An 11,207-nucleotide genomic window follows, 5' to 3' on the forward strand; every position below is an offset into this window, starting at 1 on the left:
CACAACCGTCTCTCACCAGTTCTTGCCCTTGGGGCACATGCATTTTCCTCACTTCCGTTCAAGCTCCCTTCCCAAGCCTACAGCTCCCGCTGGCCACCTCATCCGCACTCCACTCCGCACTCCGGCCAGTTCTTTGACAGGAGGGAGGAGTTTCCCTTCCCCTGGCTTCGGCTTCCTGCTGATTCCTTTACCGTTTCCTTCCAAGGACAGGCCTTGGCATCTAGTCTCTGAAGGGCTGTGGTGCAAGTCCACAGGGTCACTGAGAACGAACATTCGACCCTCCTCCAGCTGGAAGTGTGTCCAGGCGCCCCTTTGAGTGTGCAGTGACCAACCCCAGCTCCCAGGTGCAGTGAACTGCCCACTATGGAATATTGGTTTAAGCTGCAAAGAACGGCCCTCAAGTTTGGTCCCTTTTAATCTTATCCCCTGGTTTAAAACCCTGGCACCAAAACAATAATCTGTGTCAATAACTTCAATTAATTCCCTGCAAAATGTCAGAGCTGATTAAAACTTGTGTTTGAAATGGTGATCTTGGAGGCTTTTTCCATTTGGGTACTTCATTTTTTTCCTTCTTAGGGGTGTGATTTAAAATATATATATATATATTTTTTTGCAGCTTTTAAAAGCATTTGCTCTTCTGCAACCAAGTACTCTGACAACCAAGTTTCTTTTTCTCAAACAGCAGCCCTCCAGTTTCCTTTCTCTGGTTCTCTTCAGGCTGTGGAGGAAGGGGACAGATGCCAGCGGTGGCCAGAAACCCGGTTCAGAGCTTGTCTCCCTCACTGCCCAGCTGAGACATGCTGGGCCGCCTGCAACTCACATCCTGTTGTCCTGGCCCTAAGGATGCTGTGGGAACCCACGGAGGGTGCCCACGAAAGCTCGTGACACATACTGTGAGGAGCACATTGGCAGTGCTCTTCTGGGCTGGGTACCATCTCCTCACCCAAAGTTTCTTCCGTTAGCCAAAGAGAACTCCCATCTTTCTCTAAACCTTAGCCCCTACAATGAGCATGTTTTCCATAATTTTTCAAAAGAATTTTAAAGATTATTTATTTATTTATCTTTAGAGGGGAAGGTAAAGAGCGAGGGAGAGAAACATCAATGTGCAGTTGCCTCTTGTGAGTCCCCTGCTGGGAACTGGGCTGCAGCCCAGGCATGTGCCCTGACTGGGAATCGAACCACGATCGTGTGGTTCGCAGGCCCGCACTCAATCCACTGAACTACACCAGCCAGGGCTGTTTTCCATAATTTTAAGATATATTCTATTCCAGACTTAATCCTTTATTTACCAGGCAATTTAAGCGTACCCTACTTTACACTCTATTTATTTGCCTGTAGAATGGCTATTTTTATTTCTCCATAGTTACCCTGTAACAGGATGCCTATCAGTTCCTTATATAAGAGAGTAATTTACCCCCTGCACCCCCAAACCATGTAAACATCTCTTTTTACTAGCTATAGACTTTAGAATGGTCTTTTTTTTAAATATTTTATTTATTTATTTATCTTTAGAGGGGAAGGAGAGAGGGAGAGAAACATCAATGTATGGTTGCCTTTTGTGCGTCCCCTGCTGGGAGTTGGCCTGCAGGGAACCGGCCTGCAACCCAGGCATGTGCCCTGACTGGGAATCGAACCACGATCCTCTGGTTTGCAGGCCCGCGCTCAATCCACTGAACTACACCAGCCAGGGCCTAGAATGGTCTTTTTAAAAATATTTTATTTATTTATTTTTAGAGAGAGAGGAAGGGAGGGAGAAAGAGACGGAGCAAACATCGATGATGTGCAAGAGATACACTGGCCAGTTGCCTCTCACACGCCCCAGCTGGGGACCTGGCCCACAACTCAGGCATGTGCCCTGACTGGGAATTGAACTGGTGATTTTTCAATTCACAAGCTGGCACTCAATCCACTGAGCTATACCAGCTGAGACAGGGTGGTCTTTTTAAAACAAGGATCTGTGTGGAACACTTGAACCTTCCCAGCATTACACCTCAGCAGAACACCTGTCAGGATGAGTTGAGGCCATGAGATAATGACACACACCCAAAACCGCCCTGAGGAATGCCTCCAAGGCTAATTTGTTTTTTAAAGCTCCATGTCAAAGATTCTGCCACTCAGCAGTCGCTGGGATGTGAAGCCTGTGAATGGGACACTTCACCAAGAAAGCAAACAGATCCTGTACCAAATCTATATACTTTTCAAACCATAAGATGCACCTAGGTGTTAGAAGAGGAAAATAGGGGGAAAATTTTTGAAGCAAAAAATGTTGTAAAAGATTTAATAACATAAATAACATGATATTTCACCAATGTAAATGTAAAGAGAACTCAACAGCAGCATTAACCATTATTCCTCCCAAATTGGGATGGGGAGGTGTCTTATAGTCTGAAAATACGGTATATGTCTTTTCAGGCTTAAAGAATGATGCTTGCACATTTTTTTTATTTCTGGAGTGGGAAGAGACCTTAGAAATCATCTAGTTCACCCACTCGGTTGGACAAACTCAAGTCCAGAAAGGTGCACAATCTGCCACTGATCACACAGCCAGTGAGAGGCAGGACCAGGTCGATGACTCGAGTACCTGAATTCAAAGTCCAGTGACACGTGAGGAATGGCGAGAAAAGAAGACTAAGATTTATAAATCATCAGAGTTATTCCTTTTAGCTTTTTGACTTTTTAGGGATTCATACCAAAGTATTTCTATTTGGAATGATAAAATGGCCAGGATTTGCTCTGGAATAATTCACTTTGAGGAGGGGGGGTAAGAGTCGTCTACAAGTGGACGTTTAATTGCGGAAGCTGAGCGATGGGTAGATGGAGGTTCATGATATTAGTCTCCCTACTTTAATATATGTTTGAGAGTTTCCATAGTAACACACTTTTAAAATCAGCCTTTTAAAAGGGTAACTTTATCTTATTTGAAGTCCATATAAATAACAGAACATCTAACTCTAAAAAGGACCTTGCAAAGAAAAAAAAATTCTTTCTCCAAAGAAGTGACTCCTATATTCATGGGTCTCACCGCCTTCGAGTCTCCCATTCTTTCACTTCTATTCTCATTCTTCCCTCCTCCCCTTCGGTGGATGGGGAGACTGCGACCAAGGCAGAAACGCATCTTGACATTTCTGGCTCAAGGAAGCAGCTACCCCCTTAGCCCCGTCACTGAGTTATCAGTGGATGCGCGCCCACAGGGCGGGAGCCTCGGAAGAGGACAGGCTGCCGAGCACCCGCAGCTGAGCCCTTCTCGTAGCTGCAGCCGCGCGTCCAGTTCCCCAAGAGCAGGATCTCCATCTTGAAGGTGTCCACGGCCCTAGTCCAGGAGCCTCCCCAGGTGAGGCCAAGAACATAAAAGTTTGGGAATTTCACTGTTTTAATCTCGGATTGGGACTGGGGGTGGAAAAGAGCTCCTCCACCATAGTTTGGGTCTACAATTTTACAAGACAAAAAACTAGGGGCAGAGGATGTGTAGGAAATCTCTGTATCTTCTGCTCAATTTTCTTATAAACCTAAAACCGTCATAAAAATAAATTATTTTTTAAAAAATATATAAAGTCTTCTCAAAGGCTACCTTCAGTCTAGTAGAATGTGACATTCCAATTCCAAAATTATAGGCCTTAGAAAAACCAAAAGTTGCCATGGAAGACCCACATGCTCAGTGTTGTTGATGTAAATACCTGGAGATGGGGATGTGCCGCTTCTCTTGGGAACAGGGATCAGAAGTATTGGAAACAAGTCTCTTAAGGAACATGTGAGACATGAGAGAACAGGAGTGGACATGTAGTTGGGGGGAATCAGACCCTTTCAAAATAAACCACGAACGGAAGTCTGTATTTGACTTCTTAAGTCTTCTCTTTTTCCCAAGACATACTATCTATCATCTTATTATTATTCTTTGCATCTTTAGTAAATTACATTAAAATTTTTTTCAATTATAGTTTCAATAATATTTCAATAATAATAATTTACACTCAGTGTTATTTTGTATTCATTTCAGATGCACAGCATAATGGTTAGATAGTCATATACTTTACGAAGGGTTCTCCCTGATATTTCCAGTAACTGACAGGCACCATACATAGTTATAATACTATTGGCTACATCTCCTATGCTCTACATATTTTCAAATCTAAACAATTAATAATGCTTACTGTGGAGAAGTGGGCAGTGGGAGAGCGGCAAGGGAAGACTTAAAAGACAAATCCTTCACCACCTTCCATCCAGAGGCTGCCGCCCTACCCTGCCTGTGGTGATTCAGCGTGGCACATACTACTTGCTAGCACACTGGGTTCCTTCTTATCTCCTCTTATTGCTTTTACTCTATACCTTTCCCCTGGCACTACCTGGCCCCACAAATGTCCCCAGAACTAACCAGCCAATCTCTAACCCATCCATCAATTCATCACCCCTGCAGATAAGCAAACTATCCAAGTTCCCAAACTCAGTGAGAATATTCCCTAAGCTTCACAGACCAACCTCACTTCTACTTCCAAAAACACGCACTGAAATTCCACTCATACATCCGCAATTATACTTAAGGTGATTGGTCACTAAGGAAGAGAAAAGTTCTTGCCCCTTAATTTATAACCACAGGGCATCAGCCATGTCTGCAGTGGCTCACTGGTTTCAAGCCTCCAAGGCTGACCACATTGACCGGTTAAGTTACTACACTTCAGTTGGTTCTTATTCTTTGTCAGACTCTAGGCTCTTTTTTTTTTATGGTGTTGGTCACAAACATGAAAAATGAATGGAATCCCTTAGTGAAATGTCATTTAGAAGCCTAACCATTTGGTCACAGTTACTACATTGAAATAGTAATAATTTTTCTCATGGGAAACCTAACTTTTAACCCAACCCTCCTACCCCAAAGAATAAAAGGAAGTGCCCATCCTCCATCCAAAAAGATAGTATCTACTGCTGGAATGGGTTGCTCTTCTGACTTAGATAATATGGTCTACATTTAATGACCTTTAGTTGATGATATCCCCAAATGGACTAAACTTCTAGATTAGTTTAGTATGTTTCTGTGTATTTTCCCAAAGGAATGAAAGAATGCTGTCTCAAATACTTCTATTTTGTTGCATGTACTAGTCTTTTTATTTTTATTTTTTGAGAGTATGTTCACTAAAGCTGGGAACAGAAGGACTTAGGGCAGCGGTCCTCAACCTTTTTGGCACCAGAGACCAGTTTCGTGGAAGACAATTTTTCCATGGACAGGAGTAGGGGATGGTTTCAGGATGATTCAAGTACATTACATTCAAACTCACCTCCTTATGTGCGGCCCAGTTCCTTAAAGGCACGGACTGGTCCATGACCCAGAGGTTGGGGACCCCTGATTTAGGGTAGAATAAGCAACAGGAGAGAGCCTAGGCGGTGCTCTGCTTTGGCTCTCTAGAAACATTCTAGGAAAAAGTGAACCAAGGTGGGGCTACTTTTAGCTCCCTGAAAAGACAGAGGGAAGGGGTGTTGGAAACAGGCTCCAGGGGTAAGCCCAGGACAGCTGCCACTGCCCATTGCTCCTTGGTTGGGAGACCCTTAGCGTTTAGATGAGAAAACTAAAGATGTGTGCCTGAGAGGGAAGAAAGTGTGGGCGTGCTCCAAAGAGAGAGCCTGCCACACGTCTTCAGACCGAGATTATTCTAGAGGTATATTTTTGATTAGTATAAAATATGATAAACTCAAAAATTTTAAATTTATTGATTTGAGAGAGAGACAGACAACAGTTTGTTGTTGCACTTATTTATGCATTCATTGATGATTCTTGTTTGTGCCCTGACCGGGGATCGAATCCCCAACCCTGGTGTATGGGGACGATGCTCTAACCAGCCGAGCCACCCAGCCAGGACCATTACTGCTGATTGCCCAAAAGTTAGGAGTGGTGTTTTCTAGATAGTAGGATAACAAATGGAAGGAAAGGAAAGGGGTAGCCTCTCCTTCTGGGCTGCTGGGAATGGACTAGCAGACAAGTCTGAAAATTCCTATTTTAAGAAACTCCTCATGTAGTTTTCAGGTTCAAATTTATTTACCTAGAAAACTATGTACCCATGGTGCCCAGAATGTTGGTATCAGCCCCTCCCCTCATAGCTTCTGCCTTTAGTTAATGAAGTGCCCAGTAGAACTAAGTGACTTGTGTTCAAAGGGCACATTAAATGTCTGGACCCTGCAGCATCAGCTCCGCAGTGTCACTTCTCAGAGGTTTCAAAAAGAACCCAAAAAGGCGTTCTGCTTCCCATCTTAATCTCTGTTTCAACTACCTTAGTCGCAGTGGAGACTTAAGGATGGTATTACCCCAACATTTGCAATCTTAATAGAGGATGACAATTATGAATAAACTGATTTCAGAATTTAATCCTTAAGACAAGTGGAGATGGAGGTTGGGGTTAGTGAGGAGGGAGGAAAAGACCGTTGAAGGCACGCAAGCATTTACTCAATAGGTCTCTCAGTTCAAAACCACACTCTTGGACTTGGGAGGGCTTACATCAAGATCCTCCTGGTTTTGTATGGTCAGAGGACCCCCTTCACCATCTCACAGACCTTTCTGGTCATCATAACAGTGATTGGGAGAGAGTCAGAGCCCAGCCTGACTAGCTCACCCAGGCTAAGAACCATCCTCCTGTCATTTATAATTTCCCCACCCAGCATGGCAACCACACATGGCTACTGCACTCGAAACGCCGTTAGTCTGAATTAAAATGCGCTGTATGTGGAATACGTACATTGGACTTCAAAGCTGTAGTAAGGAAGCAAAGAACGTAAAATGTCATTAACAATTTTTATGTTGAAATGATAAATGCAACTACTAGAAAATTTGAAGTCACATGTGGCAGTATATACTCGTGGCCTGCATGATGTTTCTGCTGGACAGTGCTGGCTTGGAAAATGACGGCTCCTTTACGACTGAGGAAACCCTTGGTTAGGGGGAAGAAAGGTGCGTGACTTGAAGGTGCGCTTGCACTGAAAACGTTCTCTAAATAGGCAGCCCTCGGTGAAAAACACTCAGACGTTGGTTAGGAAAAGCCCATTCACCAAAGGCAAGAGCACCCACTGTCGGCTGTTTCTCTAGGACATTGGCACCACTCGAAGGACGTCCTGTGGATCGATTCACTTCATCTTCACAACTGCCCTATGAAGTCACGCCTGTCATACAGATGCGGGAACTGAGGCACAGAGCAGTGTACAAGCGAGTGGGATTTGATTTTTGGTAACCTGACTTCCAACCCTGACCCTTACCAGTTCTGTGACCCCACACAGGAGCTTTCCTTTCTGGATGAACTTTCCGGGGGGTGGGGTATTTGTTAGTCCTGTTTCTCCAACAGCCCATCCTACCTCTCCCCCGGCATCAAAAAACCAAGGCACTTCTGTCCGCAGGGAAAGCCCTTCCCTGGAATCACAGGACCCTGAATCCTGGAGTTGGGGCAAAACCACACCTGACAATATGGTGCTTTCAATCCCTCCTTTCAGCAACTCAGCACACTGTGAGGACGCAATTTTGAATTTCTGGCCCCAACATCCCAAAGGCTAGGAAACGTTGCCAGGTTTTAATTTTTTTGTTTGTCAAAGACCGTTTTTCATCTTTTGCATAATAACACTCCCAAACGTTCCTGAACTGACCGTTGGCTGCTGGCGGATGTTCTGAAGCTCAGCTAAGGAAATACCCTCAAGGAGCCAAGAGGGGCCCTCGGAGCAAGTTCCCACAAGGGGAAGACGGTTAAAGTCTGGTGAGAGGAAGCCTTTGGCCTCCTTCACCTACCAGTAATTCTTCTTCCTGACCAAAGGCCACACTCTCACCTTTCTCTTCCTCAGAAACCACAGAAATTACATGGTTTTACTTTTGAGTGTATTAAGTCTCAATAATAAGAAAAAACAAGTCATTCACCTTGGAAAGATGCTGCAATTGCCATCTTATCTGTCATGTTATTAGTATTACTATTATTGCTACTATTATTACTACAAAGTGCACTCAGGACTGGCAGGCATGAGTTTAGAGCATCGCCAGATGTGGGTTATCTTCTTTCACAGATACAACCACTGAGGCCCAGGGAGTGTGCAGCTTACTCAAGGCCAAACCTTAGTTGTGAAAGAGCCTGGATCGGAGCTGATTTCAGTTAGCCCAGAGGTTTGGGCAGAGCCGGGTCTCCAGGGTTGGGCAAATAACCCCACACAACAGGGCAGCCACACAATGTCATTAGCACAGGCACGCAAGCCCTCCTTCTTCCCTCCCCTCGGCCTTTCTCAGACTCCTTATCTTTCCGTGGCCCCTTCCTGATGTTTGTGTTGGATCTCGTTCCTCTGAGGCTTTAACTATTCCTGCTGCCTGCAACTCACTATTTCCTGAGTCCCACAAGGCTAAATCCTCACCTGTTTCAAGTCTCGACTCAAATCTGACCTTCTCGAAGGGGCCTTTTATTACTGCAGTTAGTACTGCGGTCTACCCTGGCACACTGCACCCTTCCTTTTCTTTTCGCTGTAGCACTTATCAACCCAGTGTCTGCCTTTAGCACTGGAATGTAAGCTAGTTTCCTGATGAATGCCTGGTCACAGCAGACGGTGGAAATGGAACACAGTGGATGATGTTCGATGCTGTTCTCAATGCTCACCAGCTCAGATTGTGAGAACCTCAGGGCAAGGATGGTGTCCCTGCCATAGGTCTGTGATGCAGTGTCCAGCACTTTGGCAGGCCCTCAGGTTCAAAGTCCACTCTAATCTGCATAAAATGTCAGGGGAGGAGGTCTTAGTGATAACTTGTTTTCCCTACTTCTTTATGCTTTTATTTCATTTGTAAATGTTCTGGAATAGGAAAATAAATTAAGCAATTGTAAAATAAAATTTGGTGTGGGACAGAGGACCCCGGTGTGGCTTGCTTTGGACTCTGTGTGACATTGTCCAGAGCATAGTCAATACGGGGAGAGAGCCTGGAAAACTCTGGGCCAGAGACAGGAAACGAGCCAGGCCCCTCTTGCTTCAGAAAAGAACAGGCTCAGAGAGACTTTGAGAAATCATAAGACTGTTTTCCAGCATGTGAAAGAATGTGCTGATCGGCAGTGTTCCGTCTCTACAGGTGACAGAACAAGCAAAAATATGCCTATTTCTGAGTATAACAGAGTTTAGTGAGATTTAGAAAGAATGTCTTCCTCCTTAGAAGGAGATGAATATAACCAGGGGAAATTAGAGACGTCCAGCTTTGGAGTAAAATACATTTTGCTATAAAAAAAGCAAGCATTTGTTAGTCCTGTTTCTCCAACAGCCCATTGAGTGTCACATAAAGCTCTGACACTCAATAGGACAAAGACGACACTCCTTTTCCCAGTTCTTACGGATTCTAAACGTAGGGTCATAGGGCGGTAAACAAATAAAGTGGCTGGGAGCTGAGGCCTCGACAGAGACTGCCCGGGCTCAAACCTGCCACTTCCTAGTTGTGGTGTCAGGCAAATTATCTAACCACTTGTGCCTCAGTTTTTCTATCTTTTAAATGGGTGATAATCACACTGACCTCCTAGGAACACCTGGGATCAAACAAACACATCTGTGTGAAGACCTGGCAGGTGGCAATAAAGAACAAAGGACAAAAAACAAAGCCAGGTACCCAGGAAGTAAGCACCCTTACCATTCAGGGGTGGTCAAGTTAGCAGTCCTTAAAGGTATGTGTCATTTCCCGGAGGCAGACTGCCACAGTAGGGACCAAAGGGTAGTCCTAGTTGAGGCAGAAACTGCAAGGAGACACAGCAAAGATCTGGAGACTGGAGGATGGGTGGCTTGGGGGAAGGTGGCTGCAAGGGGTGGACAACTGGGAAGTGAGGAAGGAAAATAAGCAGGAGCAAAACCTTCCTGAGCAAGCTTAAACCCGTTTTCTTTGATCTTGGGGGAGGAGAGGCCTACTATGTTCCAGGCCGGGTGTGGGTGGGAGATGCGACCCTCACACAACTCCACCAGGTGGGTCTGACCAACGCCGATCCACAGGTTCATCTCTGTTAACAAGGCCAGGTTATAACAATGACTGTTCACATGTAAAATAGGAGCAGGCAGGACTCTAGGCACTTCCCACGCACTAACACATTTAATCCCTCACCGCGCTCTGAGGATGTACTGCTAAGGGAGCTAAGGATGCAGTTTAATCAGCTGAGGCTGAGCTCCCAGAGTGCAGGACCAAGGGGACCTGCCCAGCCCGAGGTGGGCTTCTATCAGGGAAAGAGTCCAGACTCATGCCCTGCCAAACCCATCGCCACCGGACAGCTGCCAGAGTCTGCTTGTTACAACGCAAATCAGATCACATCACAGGCTCTGCAAAGGCTGAGCCCTGAAGCCCAACACAATTTCTCCCTTGCTGAAATTTCTATTTAACACCCCCACTCCTGGCCTCAAAATCTTCAGAGGACCATCTCTGATAAGATCCATCCGCAGCATCCCCTAATCTGTAGTGCGTGCATGTGACGCACAGATAGGGGGAAACACACAATGGGTGTGTGAGGCAAGACCCCACAGAGGTCCAAGTCCTGGAGATAACAGGCTTTAGAGATGCCTGACTGTTGCTTTAGTCACCCAAGGAGGATAATCATTACCTCAGGGTAGCCACAAAGGGTGAGGTTGGGCTCACTCCTGACTGCCCTTTGCATGCAAGCAGAGACAGGAAACAAGGCCGCTCCCTGTCCGGGCCCATTGTCCTCTGGATGTCCTACTCCTGGACAAATACTTTCTTCTCTCTGGCTTGTCTCCAGACCATCCTGGTGCCACGGCACCATCGTGGGATCTCCAGGCAGGCTGCGTGTGCCTGGCGCACAGCAGGCTGTAGCACATTTTTTGCAGACCCAACACTTACCGTATACAGCATGGTGGGGGGGGTGAGAACACAATTGACAGTAGCTTTCTGTCTTCTCATCTCTGCTCGGACATCTGCTAGCTGATGATTTGGGGAGCCTTTAACCTCCCAGCACTCCAGTTTCTGCACTTGTGAAAATGGGGTAATACCATCCTTCGCACGGATGATACGAGTATTAAGAAAGCACTCCTAGTAGTAAGCAGTATTAATTACCATTGTTATATTTAGCTGTATGATATTAGGCCAATCACATCTCTGAGCCATGGTTTTTGTTCGTGTAAAGTAAGGATATATCTGCCTCACAGGGTAATCAAGAAGGCTGAAAGAGAACATTGTGTGGAGAGGACTGAGTGCACATCTTGGGAAGCGAAGGGTAGGAAACCAACATTTCTCTGTG

The sequence above is a fragment of the Sturnira hondurensis genome, unplaced genomic scaffold, assembly GCF_014824575.4.
Source record: "Sturnira hondurensis isolate 20B ecotype Veracruz unplaced genomic scaffold, ASM1482457v3 Scaffold0020237, whole genome shotgun sequence".
Lineage (NCBI taxonomy): Eukaryota > Metazoa > Chordata > Mammalia > Chiroptera > Phyllostomidae > Sturnira > Sturnira hondurensis.